Source organism: Mesoplodon mirus, assembly GCF_964341445.2.
Source record: "Mesoplodon mirus genome assembly, contig: HAP1_SCAFFOLD_1017, whole genome shotgun sequence".
NCBI lineage: Eukaryota > Metazoa > Chordata > Mammalia > Artiodactyla > Ziphiidae > Mesoplodon > Mesoplodon mirus.
Genome location: NW_028295034.1, coordinates 85116 through 108498, shown reverse-complemented (window position 1 = coordinate 108498; position 23383 = coordinate 85116). Strand labels below are relative to the sequence as shown.

At 41.3% G+C, this 23383-nt stretch overlaps 1 long non-coding RNA gene across 1 annotated transcript; it reads left to right on the top strand.

Annotated features, from left to right (window-relative positions):
* The first annotated feature begins 5881 nt into the window (after positions 1-5881).
* LOC309797813 lies at positions 5882-9040 on the top strand. The gene is made up of 3 exons (XR_014292804.1): positions 5882-5901; positions 7809-7905; positions 9008-9040. It is a non-coding gene; the product is annotated as an uncharacterized lncRNA (long non-coding RNA).
* Positions 9041-23383: the final 14343 nt, after the last annotated feature.

Here is a 23383-nt window from a genome sequence, read left to right as displayed (position 1 = left end):
GACTCTCAACCACTGCGCCACCAGGGAGGCCCTAAAGTAACTTTTTAAATTAACTTTAGAATGGTAAAAGCTTAGAGACTCCTCTGGTGTTTTCAGAACATGCATCTTATCTCGAGTATGCATGTGGCTTTCCTAATTTCTCTGGACACATGTGTACTTTTTGTAGGTTCTAATTTCCCAAAGAATCTCCCCCAACTTTGGCTCCTGCATCTTCTGTGGTCTATTGTATTTCAATGCACAGTCTTCTGCCCCAGCCATCTGTGCTTTGTTAGTTCACCTTGCACTTTTTTTGAGCATTGACCACTGCTCTTCCAGACTGTGTTCCAAGTTAGCTAAGACTAAGAGATAAGCATCTTGTGTCAGTCCTTCAGGTAGCTCCCAGACAGGTTAGAACAGATACACATAATAATCTGAGAGTACGGTCTCTTCTGCTCCCTCCTGAAGCAGGATTGAGGGTCCCATACTAGGAATGGTCTGCTGCTACTTTAAGACTATCACTGCATTAAGACTCCACCACTTTAACACCATCACTACACTAACAGTGGATGGGGCAAGGGCAAGTAAAAATGCCACAAAGCTTTCCTGCCATTTTCAAATTGCCTCTTCCCTGGTTCACTATGTGTTTGGTTGCTATAAATCTTTGGCTGATTTCAGGACTAAGAGAAACTCAAAGAACCCCACAGCAAAAACCAGTATAATCAAACTCTCAGAAGCCAAATGACACAGAAAGAATCTTTTCTCCCAAAGGAGAAAGAAAAAAGAAATTTGTTACAAAGCAGGGATCCTCAAAAAGATTAGAGCTAATTTCCTATATGAAACCACGGAAGCAAGAGGCCAGACATATTTAAAGTGCTGAAAGAAAAAAAAATTGTCCACCAAGAATTCTATATTTGGCCAAACTGGTTTCAAAACGTAGGGAGAAATTAACGCATTCCCAGATGAACAAAGGCTGAGGGCATTTATTTTACAACTTCCTACCACTGCCCTGTGAGAAATGCTAAATTGAACCTTCAGGTTGAAATGAAAGGATACTAGACAGCATCTCAAAGCTGTAGAAAGAAATAGAAATCTCCAGTAAAGATAAATACATGGGCAAATACTAAAGCCAGTATTGTGTTATTGGCTTGTAGCTCTACTTTTTATTTCTTACATGATTGAAAAAACAAACGTATAAAATAATCATAAATCCATGTTATTGGGCTCACAAAGTAAAAAGGTGTAATTTGTGACAATAATAATGTAAAGAGGAGGAACGGAACTGTAGAGGAACAGAGTTTCTGTGTGCTACTGAAGTTGGTTTCAATTGAAATTATATTGTTTTAACTTTAGAATGGTAAATGTCATCTTCTTGATAACCACAAAGAAAATATCAATAGACCATATGCAAAAAGAAATGAAAAGGGAATCAAGAGTTCACCACAAGAAAATCGGCTAAGCACAGAAGTCAGTAATGGAGTAAATGAGGGGCAAAAAATGCATAAGACATACAGAAAACAAGCAGGAAATAGAGAGAATCAAGTTCTTCCTCATCAGTAATTTTTGAAAAAGTAAGTGGATTAAGCTCTCCAATAAAAAGATAAACATTGGCAGAATGGACTTTAAAAACAACCATAATCCAAGTATATGCTGTCCGCAAAAAACTCACTTGATTTCAAAAGACACAAGTTGCTTGAAAGTTAAAGCATAGAATAAAATATCCCATGCAAATAGTAACAAAAAAGAAGGAAAGAGAGACAGAAAAAGAAAGGAAGGAAGGAAGGAAGGAAGGAAGATAGATCTGGGATGGCTATGTTACTATCACACAAAATAAACTTTAAATCAAAAACTATCACAAGAGGAAAAGGAGGCCACTATATGTTGATAACAAGTTCAATCTATCAAGAAGATAGAACACCTATAAACATATATGTACCAAACAACCCCCAAATATGTGAAGCAAACATTGACAGAATTGAAGGAAGAAATAGATAGTTCTAAAATAATAGTTGGAGATCAATACCTTGCTTTCAATAGTGGAAAACACATCTAGACAGAAGATCAGTAGAGAGGTAGGGGGACTGAATAACACATTTAACCAACTAAACCTAACAGCCGTATATAGATCACTCCACTCAACAACAGCAGGATACACATTTTTCTCAAGTACACATGGAACACTCTCCGGGAAAGACCATATGTTAGGCCACAATACAAGTACCAATACATTTTTAAGAAATTGAAATCATACAAAGTATCCTCTTTAGCCACAGTGAAATGAAGGTAGAAATCAATAACAGAACCATTGATAGCCATTTCCCATCATGCCTGTCACACATGATATAAAGCAATGAAGGGAAAAACATAATTTCCCACTTAGAAAAGTGGGAAAGAGGACATACCATTGACACAGAGTGTGTGCTGTTTCCCATTGTCAGGGATAGAAAGAAATTAGCATCATTTATTCATTAGTGTGTTAATTTCTTGGTCAATCATTGGGCAGCCAGTGTTTCTGCCTGATGGGAAGATTTCCTATACTCAGTGTTGAGTGGAGCCAACCTTGAAAGGGACATTTTAAAGGATTATACTGTGATGGGCTTCGCAGTACCCTTCCTCCTATGCCAGTATTTAGGCTGGGGTATTTCCATGGAGTGTGTACAATCGTAGGCCCCAGTTCAGCAGAATTTAGTTTGACTCGTTCTGTTAATACATTCCCTCAGTACTTTGTCTTTTGTATCCTTTTGCATTTACTTCATTCTTTATTATCACTGCGAAACAACTTTGTTTCCTGTTCAGATGCCAAAAAGTGGATATCAATACCTCCTGAGTTTTACACATCACAGATCAGTTTTGGATATCAGGGACAGAGACAACAGCTATTTCCAATGACTTTGAGACATACTTTGAACATGTGATTAACATGTTGAGTGTTGAAATGTGTGTCGAGCTCATTATACGTGCTCTAAAAGGTTTCAAACTGCAAATAGTTAAAAATCTCTATCTTTGAATAGTTTTCCTGTGCTGTCCCTTTGTGTCAGACTGTTAATGTGCAGTCTGGCACCTTCAAATAATGTGGCTTTGTAACCAATTATTTACATGTTGTTTTATCCACGGAGAATCTTTTTTTAAAATAAATTTATTTATTATTTATTTTTGGCCATGTTGGGTCTTTGTTGCTGCACACAGGCTGTCTCTAGTTGGGGCGAGCGGGGGCTACTCTTCATTGTGGTGTGCAGGCTCCTCATTGCTGTGGCTTCTCTTGTTGCGGAGCACGGGCTCTAGGCGCTGGGGCTTCAGTAGTTGTGGCATGCGGGCTTCAGTAGTTGTGGCTCATGGGCCCTAGAGCACAGGCTCAGTAGTTGTGGCACACGGGCTTATTTGCTCCGCGGCATGTGGCATCTTCCCAGACCAGGGCTCGAACCCATGTCCCCTGCACTGGCAGGCGGATTCCCAACCGCTGTGCCACCAGGGAAGTCCCCACACAGAGACTCTTAAGGTCAAAACATACAACTCGATTAACTACACTTCCTCCTGTTCACATTTCCCTCATCTTTTCTTCATCTTCTGTCTATGTTTCCTTGGCCCTGTTTATATTAAGTGCTTTTGCCATTATATTTGATTGTATGTATTCCGGTGAGTTACCACAATGCTTTATGAGACAGACTAGGATATAAATGCATTTAAGTTATATATATATATATATATATATATATATATATATATATATATACACACACACACACACACACACACACACACACACACACATATATATGTAGTTTGCTTGAGTGCAGTGTTTTTTGTTTTCTGTACTGAATTCATTAGCATGGGTCGGTATAATATTTAGCATAGGTCGATATGTAATTTGTAAACTAATAAAGTCTTAAAAGTGAGGAAATAAGTCTTTCAAATTTAATTATTTATAAAAACTTTTTAAAACAGAAATCATATTGAAAATTGGAAACAATTTAAATGTCCATCAACAGGAAAATGCACATATAAATTATTGTACTTCCCTACATGGGAATCCTACATAGTGAGGAAAGTACATGAACTAGACAGATCTTTACGTGTCAGCATGGATGAACCTAGCAAAGATAACACTAAAAAAAGCAAGTAAGAAGAGAAAACATAGTAGAATACTATATGAGGTTGAAGAATACTTAAAAATGTAGCCTAAATAGAAAGACATCCATGCAGTGATGGAGACCAAGTTCAGAAGAGTGGTTACCCAGGGTCAGCTGGGGAGTGGCTGTGTTTGGGAAAGTGGTCACAGCAGGCTCTTCAACAGGAATGGTAATGTTTCACTTCACACGCTGGCTGGAGGACGGAGGAGTGTCTGCGATATTATAATGTGAGCATGCTGCATGTGAAAGCCATTGCTGACCACATCTAGGGGATCTGATACGCGGGAGCTGGTAGTGGGTGGAGGCATCCAGAAGGTGGTGGTAGAAGAGGAACATTGTATGCATAACGCCTAAGGCCTGACCAGAGGACGACCACTGTTCTAGACACTGGACACAAATCCAACTTCTACGACCAATGTTACAAGACAAACTGAGGCATATTGAAAATAAGACTTTACGTGAGCAAAAATAGATTCAATTCAGGCACCACCAAAGCGGAAGCGGTGAGGAGCACTCCAGTCACAGGAGCTGCAGAGATGTTTATTTTAAAAAGGGCAGAAGCAAAGCAAGGAAATGACTGACTTGCTATAACTTTAAAGCCTAGTTGGTGATTTGTGACTCGTTGTCCTCAGCAGTGTTCGCCACCCTGAGGCGTTGACAGGCTTAGATTTTTGTTGGTTTATGTAGGCGGCCGCATCACTAGAGCCACCGCAGGCTAACGGCCTCCTTGCAGGGTTAATTTACTAACACCAGTTGTCTGAGTCCTTACTCTTAGTCACTTCACTTCCTACGCCTCAGTTTCTCTTCTGGAAAGTGGATATTCAGTAGTAAATTCTCTGTGGAGTTGTCAGTACCAAACAAAGTGATTATTAGTAACCACGATCATGTCCTGAATGCATGGAACACGTCACCATTTGCCAACTACCGTGTCAAATTAGCAGAAACTACAGAAATTAAGAGCTCTCCGCATAAATTCACACACCCGTGCACCAGGTAAAGGACCACAGGCAGACGTTCACTTAGCCTTTCGTGTGTCCCTCACGGAGTGCACGCTCTCTCCTGGGTGGGGGGAGCACAGACACTTACGGGAGTTTACTTTTAAAATGCGTTGATATAACCAGGTCTCAGTTTTGTTTGGATGAGTCAGCAAACGCTTTTTGGAAACCCCAAAGTCCCCACACCTCGTACATTTCGCGCTGCCTTAGTCTCAGAGCTCAAGCCCCTACTCTTCAGGCCGCATCACCATGGGAGACAGGGCTGCGTGCGGACGCACGGCGAGCGTGCAGACGTCCTCGAGCCCCGCCCCAATGGTCCCGCCCGCTGTCGTAAACCCCAGCCCCGCGGCGTGGAGGGCATAGATGCCTGCGCCAGCACCAGGCCGCGCGGGGTCTCCGGAGCGTGGCATGGGGGGTTTGGCGTAGCTGGGGCCCGTGGCCCTATGTCTTCCGGCTGCGACGCCGGTCCAGCCGCAGCCGCCGGGCGGTGGGCGCCCGAGGGGCCGGGGCCCCAGGCGCGTGTGGCCATCGTGTCCGCAGCCAGCGTCCCCGAGGCTGTGCTCGGGCCATGATCACTCGGTGAAGCTGCGCCGGGACAGCGCGGCCGACTTCTTTCTGCGCTCTGAGGACCTGTGCGCGCTGCAGGACTTGGTGCCTCTGCCCTCCATGCGCGCTTCCCTGCGGGACGCCCCACTGGACTTAAGGCCGACCGCCTGCGCGGGGTGCACTGGGCGCCGCTCCTGAGCACCCGCTGCCCCTGATCTGTATCCAGAGCTTCTTCCAGGCACGGCTTGTCGAGACAGGTTTGTACTTCCCGCTTCCAGGGCCTCTCGTGTTGGCGCTGAGAAGCGGGGTTTTCAATGGGGCAAGGTGGAGGGTGGGCACTAGAACCAGTGCCCAGTGCCCGGGTGTGCGTGCACTAGACGGGGCGTGCGGCCTAGGACTCCTGCCGGCTCGGTGACCCCGGCCGAGTGCCTTAAGGCTTCTAGGTCTCAGTGTTCTCATCTGTAGCGTGGGCTTAACAGGTCCCAGTCTCTGTGGTGGTTACAAGGATGCACTGTGTTAATGCTTCTAGACTCTACAAAGTAGAACACTTAGCACAGTTTGCAGCATCGTTCATTGTTGCACAGATGTTATCTGCTCTGTTGAATGACTTTGCCTGGTACACACCAAAGCGATTAGGAAATGGATATATCCCAGCTTCATTTCCTTTCCATTCAAACAGGGTTCAGGAAAAAAAATTTTTTTTCAATAGTCATATCATATAGTGGAAAGAGCACTGGTGTGAAGGCAATTTAGCATTTGAATTCCAGGGTTTATGCTGTCTGTGGCCTGGGCAGGTTACTTTTGAACTGCAATCCCCACACTTGTAAGATGACATTAAAAACCACTCTTTCTGTGGGTTCTTAGAATTAATTAAGCAGGTTATGTGTGTCAAGTAGCCTGGCACTTGAATGAGTTGTCAGAACCAAGGGCTGCTGGAGACGATGCTTCTGCCCTAGGTAATCTCCCCTTCTACTGGGCGGCAGGTAAACACAAGCACAGTAGTCAGTGCTCTGGAAGAAGTGAGTTCTGGTGCTACAGAGCATAGAATCTTTTTTTTAATTTAATTATTATTTTATATTGAGGTTATTTGATGTACAATATTGTGTTAGTTTCAGGTGTACAGCAAAGTGGTTTAGTTATTCATATATCCATTCTTTTTCAGATTCTTTTCCCGTACAGTTTGTTACAGGATATGGAGTAGAGTTCCCTGTGCTATGCAGTAGGTCCTTGTGGATTATCTGTTTTATATAGAGTCGTGTGTATATGCTAATCCCAAACTCCTAATGTATCCTTCCCCCTCCCACCTTTCCCCGTTGCAGAGCACAGAATCTTGGAAGGGAAAGTTCAGGGTAGGCTTCTTGGAGGAGGTGCCATCCTTTCTAAGGATATGTAGAAGCTCCTGGGGTGGCAGGAGGGAGCAGTGTGTGTCAAAGTTTGAGAAATATAAGAAAATATGGCAAAACTAAGGTATAGGACTGGAACTCAGGGTTTGGGAAAGAAATGAGAGTTGATACTGGAAACTTAGTGGGGCCCAAGAGAAGGGGGCCTTGTTTGTCCTGTCAGAAGTTTAGATGTTTATCCTGAAGGCTGTGGGAAACCCTAAAGAACAGTGAAATGGACTTGTGGTTTAGAGACTCACTCGGACCTCCATGTGCAAGGCACTTGATTGGGTGCAGGGTGAATTGTAATCTAAGGTTCCCACTTAAGTTATAAAAGGTTGGACTGGATTTTGCAGATCTGAGAGAGAATGGGTGGGGCCTGGTGACCAGTTAGAAAAGGGAGGGCAGCAAGCGTGGGTGACAGTTTACAGCTGCATCTTTTTGAGAGATACAGAGCACAGTAGAAAGGGATTGGGGGTGGCGAGAGGATCTTACTTGATCTTCAGTGCTTTAAAGGGGCCTGGTAGACGGGTCTGGACCCAAGGTACAGATCTGGGCTTTTTGGGAGGACAGGTGTTTGAAGGCATGGTAGAGACTTAGGTTACCCACAAGAAGATCCAAAGAATCATAGGTCTGAGAGATTTTTAAGTGGGTATATTTGAGGATGTTTATAAGCTGTGAGAAAGTAACCAGCAGAGAAAGGGTGTGAAGATGTAGGAGAGGAAATGATTGTTCATTTGTTTTCAAAAAGCTGAATACTCATCGTGTGCCTGGACCTTTTCCAGGATCTGGGGTTCACACCATCTGTTATCTCTTCTGCAAGGATAGTTCAACTCATCCCCTGGTGAAGAGAAGTCAGATTATTCTTTGCATCCCATTCAGGTATAAGAACTGTTCTGTACCTCTGAAGGGACTTTACTTAACCAGAGTAATAAGTTAGAAATCAAAAGAAATTAGAGCTGGAAGGGACCTTAAAGGCCACTGTACTTAATTTTGCCTAATATTTTACATTGAATGTAAGAAAAATTTATTGTAGAGCCCATTCTCTTCAGAGTTCCTTCACTGAACTCTCTTTATGTCTTGCATCCAGTGGGTCTGTCTTGTAAATTTTGGCCTCCTCCTAAATTTGCTTCTTCATCCATATTACATTTGGCCCAGACTATGGCAGAAACTCCTGGGTGGTTCACGGCCCCTGGATTCAGTTCCTCTAAGTTCATCCGCCTGCTCGGGTTAAGTGATCTTCTAACATAAAAAGATGTGCTTAAAATAATGCTGCTAATGGCTTGCCCACACAGAGTTACTGCATAGTAGCCGCCCAGCGTGTGCTCTGCACGGAGGCGTGTAGTCTGAACTGTGTGCGGCCAAGCCTCATAGGGCTCTTTGCCCTGAGGAAGGGGAGCTTTTTGTGATCACTCCCTTTATCTAGTCGGTCCTTCAGCAGCGGGGAGCCTTTTTCTAATCAGTGGAGGCACCCTTACTCAGCCAGTGGTAGCCCCAGGTCTCACCACCTGTGGGATACAAGCCATGCTTTCTCCCAGGCTTGCTTGGGCCAACATCTCTTTCATTTCTGTCTCTTCTCACACTTGGACCCCTGGCCTTTAGTCATCCCCACCTGCAGTATTTACAGTGCCCAGCAGGAGTCAGGCTTGAGTGTCTTTTCACAGATGTTCCCTCTGCAGTTAATGCACCTCCTACTCCAACTCTGCATAGCCTCATCTTTCTAGATTCTGCTTCAGGGTTATCATGAAGCCATCACTTGGATATAACATTCTGCCTCCAAAGGAGCCTCTGTGCATAAAGGTTATGTTTCTTTATCTCATGTGATTGAAATTTTCAGTTTACACATGTCCCTCCTTAATGAAGGCTTTAAGGGCAGGAGTCGTTTCTAATCCTTAGCACAGAGCAGATGCTTTTTTTTTAATGCTTTTTAATGATGATAAAATGTGTGTTTTAAATCACTTATTTTACAATAATTTTGCTTTAGCTTCTGGCAGAAATAAAGTTTACAGAAGTCGTGTTCCTGCGAAAAGAAATAAAGATGTGACCTTCCAATTGTGTAAAGCTCTTAAACGCTGTGTAAGTGCATCGGGTGCGCTAAGGAACGTGGAGCTAAGTGGGCTAGTTGTGAGAGAGAGAGGCTTAACTATGTTAACAAAGGTAAGCCTTCATTGTGTCCTGCCAACATTTGATAGTTGCTTTTGGGGCAAATTAAACCAGTAAAATTTTAAACTCTTCCTCCATATTAAAGGGATTGAATAAATTGGCCACTTTGGTGCACCTGTGTCTTGCGAATTGTCCAATTGGAGATGGAGGTTTAGAAAGTGAGTTTCAGTCTTGTTTAAGTCTCTTCCCATCAGACTGGTCTTGTGATTTCCTACACACCATGTTACTTCCTGTCTACCTTTTCTTGGTGTTGTTCATGCCTGGATTGTCTCCTGTACCTGCTCAAACCTTGGTCCATTCTCATTTGTACCATGACATTTTGTCATTCTGGATACTGTCAGAACTAATTTTACTTAAATTTGTGTTAAGCCACAAACCACACATTTTGTATATTTTCTGTGTTTTGTGTTTGTCTATATATTTATGGTTTCTCTTCAAGAAATATTATGGGAAGGGAAATGGCAAGATGTAAAGAGCAAAAAAGTCATCATTCTCTTTAAATTGTTAGAACGTCTATCTGCAATCATAATTATGACGCACTGTGTTATGTGTTAAAATAGTAAATACATGTAACGTCCCGTAGGAGCAGCAAACTCAGTGGTGTTGGTGAGGGTGTGTCATGGAAGTACTCACAAAGCAGGTGACTGTTGGTTGGGGCCCTGAAACATTCGTGTGCCTTCCCTGTGTCCAGTAGTGGTCTGGAGGGGTCAGGAAGCCTGCTTTTCAATTTGAGGGAACAGAGGGTTTGAGGTCCTCTCTCTTCTATTGCTCTAGTATAGTATACTGCATAGCAGCTAATAAAATACTGGGTTTATAGTTGACATTTAAATCACTGATTGATCATTAAGATTGGGATGTATCTTTGGAAATGAAAATAGGAAGAATCTTATGCTTTTTCTTTTTTTCTTTTTTTTCCTATATCTGAAAATGTATGTAGTACTTTGCTGAGTGGTTGGGAATAAAGTTTGCAGTATTCAGTGTATTCAGTTTTAGTATCTAAATAGAATTAAACTGTTGCTGTAAACTGGAATAGCACTTTGTTACTGACAAGTTTTAGAATGCATCTGTTCGTCAATTACCTGTTTGGGAAGATTGTAGTTAATGATTTTGAGAATGTGGCTATAAACCTCCAATTGACTCAAGAAAAGCAAATAAGTCAAGATTGACAAACGTATAGGCTCTTCATCTTATTGTGTATGTGGGGTTTTTTTCCTTTTAGTTATTTGTCAAGGTATAAAGAATTCTATCACACTTAAGACAAGTTAAGTAAACTTCACGGGGTGTATTCTGACATGGCAGGGAGCAGATCACATGGCCTAGATCTTAAAGGTGATTTTATGTTTAAACGTTCATGAAAACATATGTGATTGAAACATTAATATATTGATACAGAGGGCAGTTAATTTTTGTCTTTTTTTTTTTTTGCAGTACTGTTGTGGCCTCTCCCGTCGCGGAACACAGGCTCCGGACGCACAGGCTCAGCGGCCATGGCTCACGGGCCTAGCCCCTCCGTGGCATGTGGGATCCTCCCGGACCGGGGCACGAACCCGTGTCCCCTGCATCGGCAGGTGAACTCTCAACCACTGCGCCACCAGGGAAGCCCTAATTTTTGTCTTTTGATACATGTGAGTGCAGCTTTCATTTTGCTGAAAGAATATGACCACTTTTCAGTTTGGGATTCTACCATTTAATAAAGATAGTCCACTTAATTTTAGAAATAAGAGATTTAATATATAATACCTAATATTACTTTTATGTATTTTTTTTACTGAAAACATTTATTGTAATACTGTGAAGAAACTGTCGTTATAGTCTTCAAGACTTAAATGAATCGTTTATTAGCTGCTGTAGTTTTTAAACTAATAAAAATCAGTACATCAGCAATTTGTAAATACAGTTTTTAAAATAATACCTTAAAACTTTACAGTGGTTATTATGACTGTATTTAGGCCTAAAGTTATTTAATAATTTGATATGAAGGCTTTTTAATAGTTTGAGGATGCAGCTCAGGGATAGGTAAACTCTGGCTGGTAGGCCAGATGCACCCCGTTGCCTGGTTTTGTAAAGGAAGTTTTTTTGGAACATAGTCGCACCCATTGTTTACATGGTAGTTATGGCTACTTTCACCCTACGCCAGTGGGGCAGAGTAGTTGCAACAGAAACTGTATAGCCCACAAATCTGGAAATGTTTAAATTTAGATTTTAAAAATTGAAAAATTCTTTGAGCCTATACAGGGCAAGTCCATTGACCCCTGAGGTAGAAAACAGTCAAGAACTTGGGTGCCGAAGCCAAGTGGCCTAGGTTCAAATTCCCTTTCTCCCATTTCATAGCTAGTGACCATGGGCAAATCACTTAACCTCTATGCCTCATTATGAGGTGTAAATGCACTCATTTGTATAAATAGTGCCTGGCACATACTAAGCACTGTGTAAGTGATTGCTGTTGTTTCTCCTTGGAGCTTTGATAAGTTATTGTTAATAGAAAAATGACACTAATGATTTTCCTTTTAGAGTAACAAAGGCACTTTGAGTCTTTTATTTTTTCAAGAATGTAATAAGACTTTTTTCATTTACAGTCAGTGTTCCCTGTTACCAAAATTTACTTTATGAATATAAGGAACTGAATGTCTTTAAGACAGTACTTTTGCTTAAATGTCAAACCATTATTTTTCCAAGGCATATCAAACTAGCTGTGCATAGTCCAGGCCTCTAAAGCTTGTGTGCATACCCTAGGTAGCATGTGAGATATACATTTTGTAAATATAGTTTTTAAAATAATGCTTGAGACGTCCCTGGCGGTCCAGCAGTTAACACTATGTGCTCCCAATGCAGGGGGCTTGGGTTCGATCCCTGCTCGAGGAACTAGATCCCACGTGCCTGCCATAACTAAGAGCCCACATGCCCCAACTAAAATATCCGGCATGCTGCAACTAAAGACCTGGCACAGCCAAACAAACAAATAAATAAATATTTATAAAAAATAAGTAAAATAAAATAATGCCTTAGGACTTAGGAAAAGAAAATATTAGAACATTTTTACCTTTGTATTATTTTAAAAAATCTGTGTAGTTTATCATGTACATAAATTATATGTATGGAACTTTGTGTATATAATTTGTTAGTAAATAAGATGCATATTAAAAAGTTTTCTTATGGTTTGCCCAGTCAGGTGTTTGGAGACCATTGGAGGACAGAATGATGAAATTTAGAGCCTCAGCAATGATAGAATTTAGAACCAATTCCCTGACTTAGAAGATAAGGAAAATAATTCATAGACTGTAATTGAGTTGTCCAACTTTACATAAGTGTTCAGAAACAGTCTATCCAGTGGCTAGAATCTAATCACTGACCGAGTAGAATCTGGGTCACTGGACTCGTAAACCAGAAGTGACCGTTGAATTTCTCAGGTTGATGCTCCTGGCATATATGCTTGATATGTGTGTGTGTGTAAATCTCTGACATAATAAGCCATACTCAGTAGGCACACCCTGTTTCCTTATTCAGGCATCTTAATTTCATCCCATTAAGTCTTTGACATATCAGACTACCAGAAAGCATGAAGAAACCTGGGCTGAGAGTCTTCGTTCCAGGAGACCTGATCTTGACTGTATGGCTGGTTTGAGGCGCATCACTCTGAACTGCAACACGCTCATTGGTGACCTGGGTGCAAGTGTTTTGGCAGAATCTCTTAGTGAGGATTTATGGCTTAGAGGTAAATTCTAAAATTGAAACTATTGAATTTTTAATATGAAATATGCTTAGCTTTTGGCATGATACTATTGTGATAGGATGTTTTTAAAGCCTCATTTTACTGATAGCTTTTATTTTGCTTTTAAACTTTCTCTAAAAGTTGCATATATCCTTTATAGAAAATACAGAGAAATAAGAGAACAATTACCTATAATTTTAATACCCAGACATAATCACTGTTCATTTTGGTGTATATACTTTCAGTCATTTTTTTCTACAAATATATTTGTACACTTAGGGATTACAAAAATAGAATTGTAGTATGCTTGCTATTTCATATTCCTGCTTTTTTCACTTAATGATGTATCATGTAGTATTGCATCGTATTGATGTCCCATAGTTTAATCAATTCTTTGTAATTCGATTTAGACTGTTTGCTTTTCCCTGTCAGAAACAATGTGAATACGTTGTATATACATCTCTGTGTCCATCGGGATTAGTTCTGTAGAATAAGGTACTACAAGTGGAATGACTAAGTGTGACATATTTTTAAGACTTTTGATACACATGGCCAAATTACCACCCAGAAATGCTATGCCAATTTATAGTCCACCCCAACAGTAGATGTGAAGCCTGCCTCTCACAAACAGTGGCTTGTAGCACTTGTAAAAAAATGTAAAACTACAAAAATGAGTACCCCTCCATTTTCCATGCAAGTGGGATTACTCCAAATTTTATAACTTTTTTCAATTAATTTAGTATGAGCATTTTAGCAAGTCAGTAAATTTGCATCTCCTGCATCATTTTTTGTGATTGTTCAGTATTTCATTATATGAATACGCCACAGTGCACGTAGCTTATCCATTCTTGTATATAAGCTTTGTCCAGTTTTTCAGTTACAAATAGTACTCTGATATATATCCTTACCTATATCTCTGACTATTTCTTTTGGTTAAATTCTTAGAAAGAGAGTTGTTGGATCAAAAGGGTATAGACATGATTTAAAGGCTTTTCTTACAGAATCTTGGCTTAATCTGATAGGAAAATAACTACATTTTGTTTTATTTTGTATTCATTTGATTTACTGGTGAGGTTTACTGGCTGTTTGTATTAATTTGGCTATTTGGTTAATTATACCCTGTGTCCATTCTTCTGTAGTGAGAGTTTGTAAGGGTTGTATCATATCCTGTCAGATCCGTATGTCTTACTTGCTATTTCTGTGTGTCATGGGGGTGTTGAAAGACTCCAGTTATTTTAATGTGATGGTCCACACAACCCTTAAAAAAAAGACTCATCATAGTTTCCTTTCATGTACTATTTTTTAATACCTGTGCTTTGGTGATGATCCCTTTGGTTTAAATGAGTAGGTTGTTCAGCCCCAGAACTACTAGAATTCATGTTCAGTTTTTCTGGTTTTTCTCTGACTTTTTATGGCGAGAGGTCTTGACCATCATACTTTCATGATAGGTTTTTACTATGTATTCTCTATTCACACATTGTTTGAATTTGTTATTATTTGTATCCTCTTAGACTTGTCCTTTTTTCCTCTAAAACTAACAGTTATTACATTTCTTCTATTTTGTTTTCCCCTTTTAACTAGTTTCAAGTGTGATTTGGAGCTGAAGATTATGATCAAAAGAATGCAGTGCATTTCTGAGCTCCACCAGGTTTTGCTTGTGAGGTTTACATGCCTCTGCCACCCTTGCTAATTATGAACTGAGATTCATTTTGTGATGCTTTTTGCTCATACGTTATATACAGTTATTCTTCAGTTCTGTAATTGTAAAATATGTTGGATGATTTATTGATACTAAAGCCAGGGTTATCATTGTACATTCAAGAAGAGGTTTTTAAATTGGATTATGCATTATGTGTGTGCATATACGTTTCTGTTTTTTTCCATACCCAAAATTATAAACCTGCCATGACTTGTCTTGTCCAGGACTCTTCAACACGTAAGAAAATGAGAGTTGTCTATATGTTAACCTGTAGAGTTAGGAAGTGACCTTTTGTCTTCCATCGAAAGCACTTGAGCTGCAGCAGTGTGGCCTCACCAGTGAAGGAGTAAAGGCTTTACTAAAGGCCCTTGAAACCAACAGAACTCTGCTCGTTCTGGATATAAGAAAAAATCCACTTGTTGGTATGTGGTCACTTTTTTGAAATTGATAAACACGTAGCAAAACAAAAAGAATTTGTTCACGTATTGACAGTTTTTAAAAATTTAATGTGTTTAACTTTGCTCATCACACACAGTTGGCCCTTGAACAACGTGGGGTTAGGGGTGCCGACCCCTACGCAGTTGAAAATCTGGGTATAAGTTTATAGTCAGTGGTTCCACATCTGCGGATTCAACCAACCTTGGATCGTGTAGGACGATAGTACATATTTATTGAAAAATATGCGTGTGTCAGTGGACCCGCGAGGTTCAAACCCATGTTGTTCAAGCTTCAACTGTACTTTTCTAGTGTTGCACTTCCCTTATGTTTTTAGCAGATAATGTACTAATTAAAGTGAATTTTACTTGTAAATTGTTCTTATCTCTACTCTGAATAGAGGTGAACCTAGATACTAAGCCTACTTCCACCAAGAGCATTCTTTCTTTCCTGTGCAACCTCTGAATTCTTGCCAGGAGCACTTTATTCATTTGTCAGAATCACAAGCAATTTTTAAAATATCTTCTGTGTGCCAGATATGGGTTTAGGCACTAGGGATAAAGCAGTGAACCAGACAGACAAAAGTCTTGCCCTCATGGAGCTTACATTCTAGTGAAGGAGTTCAGATAGAAATGAGTAAACAGATAAGTGATATAATTTTAGAGAGTAGGAAGTGCAAAAATATCTTAAAGTAAGGAGAGTGAGGGAGTTCAGATAGAAATGAGTAAACAGATAAGTAATATAATTTTAGAGGGTAGAAAGTGCAAAAATATCTTAAAGTAAGGAGAGCGAGGGAGAGCAGGTAGGACTCCATTGGATAGGTTTGTTAGGGGACAGCTTCACTGGAGAAGTGGCATTTGAACAGAGACATGAATGAAGAGAGGAGCAAGCCATGGAAGAACTGGAGTAAGCACATTCCAGGACAAGGAGGCAATGAGTATGCAGGCATGTAGGTGGGTGGAGTATTTAAGGAAAAGCAAGGAGGCCAACATGGCCAGAGTACCGAGTGAAGAAGAGTGTGGTATGACATGAGGTCAAGGAGCTAGCCAGGGGTCTGCTCTTGTAAAGTCTTGAAGGCCAGAGTAAAGATGTGGATTATTCTAAATGAGTAGAGGGGTTTGAACTGGAAAAAGGTATGATCCAAATAGTATCTCAATAAGGTAACCTGGTATAGAGAATGGACTTGGGAGGATAAAGAAGAGAAACAGGGAGACCAGTTAGGGGACTGTCACAGTGCTCCAAATAAGAGAAGTTTATGGCCTAGGTTAGGTTGGAAGTTTGGAGCAAGTGAAAAGTGGTTGAATTCAGGTTGTGTTCTGAGGGTGTAGCTATCAAGACCTGCAGATAGATTAGATGTGGGGTATGAAGGAAATAGTAACAGGGAGACAAGTCGTTGATGATTATGTGTGCAACTGGGTGGTATCACTTAGAAGAAGGGGGCTGATGGGAGGAGCAGCTTTTGAGGGACTATCAGGACTTTGGATTGTTGTCTTGGATGCCCTTTAGGTATCTAAGTGTCTGGATGGTGCTCAGACTGTACTTTCTATCCAAAGGTATCTAAAGCCACTTTAGATGCAAAATGTTTAAAGCTGACCTTTGCTGCTGCCAAAATAGTAGTCACTGGGGGCAGTCTGCAAGATGGCATCTTAGGTTTTTGAGGAAGAAATTAGAATACACAAAGGGGGAAATAAGTGTATAATTACATAATGTAGATTTCATATTTAATTTTATGGGAAAAGCAATAATTAGTTGGCTTTTGGTTTTAAATGGAAATAGCCACTCATTGGGAAATAATTACTCTAATTTCAATTTATTTTACTTTAAATCATTCTGTGCTGAAAGCAGTTACCAAAAAAGGTCTCCAGAATGGAAGGAGTGCCAAGTCAGAGGTATATAACATGTTTTAATTCTCTCGGAAGAATTTCTCTTTAATGGCTTGTTTTTCTTTCCTTCTTAAAAGAAAATTATCAAGGTACTTTCTGCCATCTTAAAACTAAGTTTTTAGTCAAGTGAAATGGCTGTTCTGTTTTTGAAAATGTTGTGTGATGCTTTAATTTAGCTTCCCAGAAATGCAGATTGAAGACCTTTTATTAACTTAAAATATCTTAATTTCTAATGAAGATCAAACCCTCCTAAACTACCTATAACTTAAATGGCATATTTATCATTTCTCTCTCAGTACCAGTGGATAACTTCTCCTTTGGTGAAGGAACCATCCAAAGCTTCTAGACAGAAAAAGAGAACTATAATTTTGGAAAGTGGTAGAAAAGGAAAAGCTACTATTAGAATTGGTAACTGTTTTTTTTTTTTTTTTTTTTTTTTTGCGGTACGCAGGCCTCTCACTGTTGTGGAGCACAGGCTCCGGACACACAGGCTCAGCGGCCATGGCTCACCAGCCCAGCAGCTCCGCGGCATGTGGGATCCTCCTGGACCGGGGCACGAACCCGTGTCCCCTGCATCGGCAGGCGAACTCTCAACCACTGTGCCACCATGGAAGCCCTCTTTCTTTTTTTTTAATGCTACTAGAACTTATACCCCTTATATTTTCTGGTGTGCTAAAATTAAAACAGCTTTAATGGTTATTCCTTAACGGTTAATTACTTCCTTAACGGTTAGCTGTTAATATTATTTGTGGTTCTTATGGAATGTACCTAGGATGTTCCTGACACATAGTGTTTAATATTTATTAGATATTAATTTTAATATGATAAAGCTCTTGAAGTGACAAAATCCATATCCAGATACAAGGTCACCTTTTCTCCCTTTCATGTGGGGTCCAGGCCTTAGGAAAGAGGGAAGCATGTGATGTGTCTGTTGACAACCCCAAAATAAAATAAAGTAGGCAGAGCCCTTGGCACTTTACAGATATGAATACCTTTTATTGTCATCAGAACCCTGTGAACAGACAGTGTTTTACAGCAGTGCAGACAGGTTAGGGTCAGGTGCAGTGGGGAAGTGGGATCAGGCAGGATAAGAACATGGGGAGATTGGTGGGGGGGGGCTGTTTCCAGAGCCTTTACTAAGGAAACAACAAAAATCACAGATGATCATGACTGTTTTTTTCAAAATGCAGGAATCAGTGGAAAAACTAGAAATGATCATGTTCAGAATTGTGATCAGTTGTGTCTAAGTATGTAGAAGTCAGTTACTTTCCCATAAGCCAGAAATAACACTGAAAAACAAGGAAAGATCCCATTTGCAATAGTCACAAAAATTAGTAAATATCTAGAAGCCAGTTCAGTGTTCTCCTGAAAAAGTTAGTGCAAAAGGATAGATGAAACATTTTAAACATATATGTTAACATTAATAAAATGTAATGTTAACATAAGATCTATTAATATATAAAGCCACTGGCAGAGGGAAACAGAGATCGGAGGAAAAGTCCAGAAACAGGTCCCTGTTTACTTGAGAATTGTATTTTAACTTAGACAATTTTACAGTCTAACTTGACTTTTTGTCTAATTGATTGATTGAAACATTGATACTTCATTTAAACAGAAATTAGATATTTGCATCATAGCATACACAAGTTCTAGTCAGTCGAAAAGATGCAAAGGCAACTAAATGCAAGAAGCAAATATAAAATACAGGAGAGAATTTCTGTGTAAGTGTAGGGAGTACAGAAGCCTTCCTAAGTAAGCCATAAAACTCAGAAGCCATAAAGTAAAAGATATTTAATTCCATGAAAATTTAAAACTTTTCTACAGTTCAAGACATAAACAAAACAAAATGACAGACACCAAAGTTGGGTAGTGTATTAACATATAAAGGTTACTGTTGATATAGAGAAGAACCCACAAATAAATGAAAAAGGATAAGCAAATTTTCAAAAGGCAGGGGGTGGTTTCTACCTGTATGAGCAAACAACTCAGAAGAAACACAGCTGGCTACTAGACAGTTGAAGAGGGGCCAACTTCTTTAGGAAATGCAGATTAAAACCATGGGATTTTCTTCCCCTCTGATGGGCAGAAATTCTAAAGACTGATAACATCTGGTGTAGACGAGGGAACAAACACACTTTGCCTATGTTAAGTATAATAAATGTGTTCAATTTTGGAGTGAGGTTTGCAGTGTCCATCAAAGTTCAAAACTCTCTTGCTCTTTGACCAAAGACTTTTACTTCTAGGCACCTGCCCTCTGCCAGTACTCTGCCTTGCACAGAAGTGTGCATAAAATCAGGCACCCGCAAGTCCAATGAGGGATACTTACATAATGGGGAAAATGTAGAGACAACCCGGATGTCCTTCAGGAGGGGTCTGATGAAGGAAATTAGGATCCATCCGTGGTATGGAGTAACGTGTGTGTGGAGAACGGGGAAGGTCTGTGAGCAAACTGGGAAGATGAACTGATATGTCATGAGGTCAAAAGGAAAAAGAGCAGGTGTAGAAAAGGACATTTCTATGATTCCACTTAGAAACAGTGTTTGTATTTGTAAATACTATATATGTATATATGTACATACAGAAACACGCATATATACACGTATACACATTTGTGTATCTGATCCTGAAAATGCACAAAAGACTGTTATTGGCAACCACCTCTATGGAAGGGAATAGATCTTTATATTTTTACTCTAGTTTTCCTAATCGTGTGCAAATTTAGAGTTAATTTTTTATTTAAAAGTTAGGCAGTCAGGAGAGGCCTAGTGACTGTTTTGTGGGCTTCTCTCACCTCAGGATGCACTCTTCGCGCCCTTTCTTGTTTCTGGTTTGTCTTTTGGAGCAGACACCACTGAAACGAGCGTCTTGTCATCGCTTGCCATCTGCCTGCGGTTTTCTTGCGCCCTACTAACCGTTACCACCTTTGTGATATGCTGTTTCGCGCTGAGGTGGTGCCTTTCCCCTCACACACACCCCTCTGGTACCTTGGGAAGTCCAGGAGTTTCTCAGTGGGCATTCTAGAATACTCATCCCAGAGATGCAGTGGGTTTTTCAGCCACATGCATTTGGGGAAAAAACTGTTCCTGTATGAATTATCCTCTTGGGAGTTCACGATTCACCGGAGCTCTTGAGACGCTCTAGGAAGTTGAGTCCAGAAACCCGTGTAGCCCTGTTAATTCAGGATTTCCTAAATTTCTATGACTGACTGTGGCACCGCTTTTCCAGTCACAACCATCCTTATCAGCTTCCATCCTAGACTCCCTGGGGAGTGCTGCTCAGACTGTCCTGGAAGCTTTGTAGTCCCAGGATTACCTGCTGCTTCCACACCCACCTGGCCCCCTGCTAGCGCTCTGTCAGCCTGGCACCTTCTCCCTGCCCCCAACTCATTCGGCCACAGGCCCTGCCCCTGCTGTGGGATTTAGTGATAACTCCTGGGAGCGGTGGCCCAGCACAGCCCACGGCAGTGCTCGGTGTGGCTCACAGGGTTTAAAACACACAATTTGAGCCCTTACTGGAACATGGGAAGATGATTTAAATCCAGATGTCTTATTTCATAATCCCCGTGTCTCTGAAAGTGGGAGAAACAGACTGGGAGGGCCGTATGTTTCAAGCAAAAGGGAGACTGTTTCTCTGTGGAAGTAAAGAACGGGCCCTCACAGTTAACAGGTAACGTAGGGGGTTTGTGCTGAGTCTGTCATGTTGGGCCTGTTATACTCATTTATATGACCGTTGGGTCCTTATTGGCATTTTCACTTACTGCCCATGCTTGAAACTCCCCAGTGTCCCTGTCTTGATCACGAGCCCTAATTCTGTTGACCTAGAAAGTTCTTTGTGGTAGCTTTCTAGCAGGCCTCTCCCCCAGTGTCCCCACCCTCCAGCCCCTGTGTCCTAGTGCTTTTTCTACAACGCAGAACTCCTTGTTGTGCAGACCTGATTGCTCCTCGTGCTCCAGGATCCGATGGATCCAGTTCCCAGGAGAGCGTGTCTTCAGGGCCCTCTGCGGTCTGCAGTCCTGCCCCCAGCCAGGCACCCAGCACCCCAGGTGCTGCAGAGAACTTGCTGCGGTCCCCCGTGCCTTGGCAGAGACAGCTCTCTGCCAGATGCCCTTCCTTCGTTTCCCCCTGTCCTGACCCTTCCCACCTCCCTTCCGCTGCAACCTTCAACCTTCCCTTGGGCAGAGGTACTTGCTCAGCTCTGTGCTTCCACAGCGCTTATCCTGTGGAATCTGAATTCCCTCCACAGCCGTCTTGCTAGGTTGGGAGCAGCTGATTCCCCTTCATCTTTTTCTTCCTTCCCTCAGCCCCACAGCAGGGACACTCTCAGGCACCGTGCAAACTTAATCTTCAGTTTCTAGTTGTTATGACATTGTTGCTGTCAGGATACCACCTACGTTCACAGTAGGATGGGTAAATGTGTGGGGGACGACTGTAAATACAGATTCTTTGTAAATCCAGGTTCTTAATTCTTCCCCCTTTTAATATTTTTCCCCTTAAATCACGTGTCCTTTTTGCTGCTCCAGCTCTATAATTGGGCTGTCACCTGGGGAGCCTGAGGCAGCAGAATATCAAAGAGGGTAGACACTACATTTTTAAGGTCAATGTCAACCAGGATACCTACTACCTGTGCAAAGGGGGGCCCAGAATTCAGGCTCAAAGCCTATTACCGGATACTTGGTTTCCCTGCTTGCGTCTCTTCTGTCAGTCGACGTGCACTTGACTCCTATTAACTTTAACAGGAATTATGTGTGTGCCCTGAGGGCCGAGCATAGCTTTTAATGGGGGCTTCCTCACACTGCTTTTCTTTGCTGTTTACTTTTAATGAATCCCACCCTGTAGAAGTGGAAGAATAAAATAGGATGTGCTTGAGAAAATGGAGAGAGTTATGACATATTTTCCTTGTAATCCAGAATAGCATGTCAGCTCTTCTTCTGTTTGTCTCCTTTGGTTGTCAGTGGAAGATAATTTTGGCTTGCTCACTCTCCAAATCAGAAACTGAAGTCCAATACTAACGTATCCTAGATGAAACTTGACCCATTCATTTTTGAGAGTCTGTATGATCCCTGTGCAAGGTGCGGAGAATGAAAAGACAACTCTGTTGACTTCAATTGATATTTACATAGCATTGAATGTGTTCCAGATGCTGTTCTAAATTCTATCAGTTACCTACTTTTGCATCATAGAACACTTCAAGACTGTGACTGAAAACCACAGCCATTTCTTTTTCTCAGGATTCTTTTCAGTCAGCAGGTGGGGCTGGGCTCAGTGGGGTGGTTTCTTCTGCTGGTCTCATCTGAGATCACTTATTCAACCAAAGTCATCTGGTGATCCACCTAGAGTCTAAATGGCCCCCCTCATCTGTCTGGCAGCTGGTGCTGGCTGTGGGCTGGGCCTGTTATTTCCAGCAGGCTAGCTCGGGCTTGCTTCCATGGCAGTGATGTTTTAAGAGGGCAGGTATAGAAGCCTCATGCCCCTTGAGGCCTCAGCTTGGAAGTTGCACAGCATCACTCTTGTTGCAGTCTCTTGGTCAAAGCAAGTCCACAAGGCCAGCCCAGATTCAAAAGGTGTGGAGCACTAGACCCCACCTCTTGCTGGGAGGGCTGCAGAGAATTTGTGGCCATTTAGTCCTCACATCAGAGAGGCACAACAGAGAGATTTAGTAACTTGTTCAAGGTCACACAGCTTGGGACAACACAGTGTTTTAAGTGCTTTGAAAGCTGCTGCTCATTATTTTTAAATCTTACTGCCACTATTCGGACCAACTTATTTTTTTTCTCTGCAGCCTTGTAGAGAAAGGGTCATTCACATTGCTGTGTGGCTGCCATGGGTTGAAAGCTTCATCTATGTTGTACCACTGAACTGTCATAACTAGTATGAAATGGAGATATTATTATTATTGCTAATATTCAGATGAGGAAACTGAGGCTCTTGGAAATTAAGTATGAGTCGTATAAGAGAATGTTAACTCACTGTTCCATATGCAAGAGTGATCTCTCTAAGTAAATGATAAATGTGCTGGCACAGATCTTTTTTTTAATCTCTTGTTTGCATCTGGAAAATGGTTTTTAAAACTTTTCTGTTGCTTTGTTAATGGCAGTTGCACATTGCAGAAAAATAGCTGGAAGAAAAAACATGTTTTTCAGATGTCCAGTGCAGGCCCAGGATAGAAGCAAGATGAATATTCCATTCCGCATTGTCAACACCAAAGGAGATGATGCTTTAGAAAAAAGATTTCTCGACAGAGCTCTTGAACTCACTATGATCTCCCTGAAAGGGCATAGGTGGTGAGTACGTGTCCCATCCAGAAGCTTGTCAGAGAATTGGTTTAGTTTTCAGACGCTGAAGGAGACACATCTAGGAGGCTGTCCATCCTGGAGTAGCAGTTATTGTAACTAGTTGGGAAAGACCGTTTGTTACGGGGGTGCTCCTGCTGCTGCTTACAGGCCCCTTAGCATGATTCCATGGCCGAGAGCAT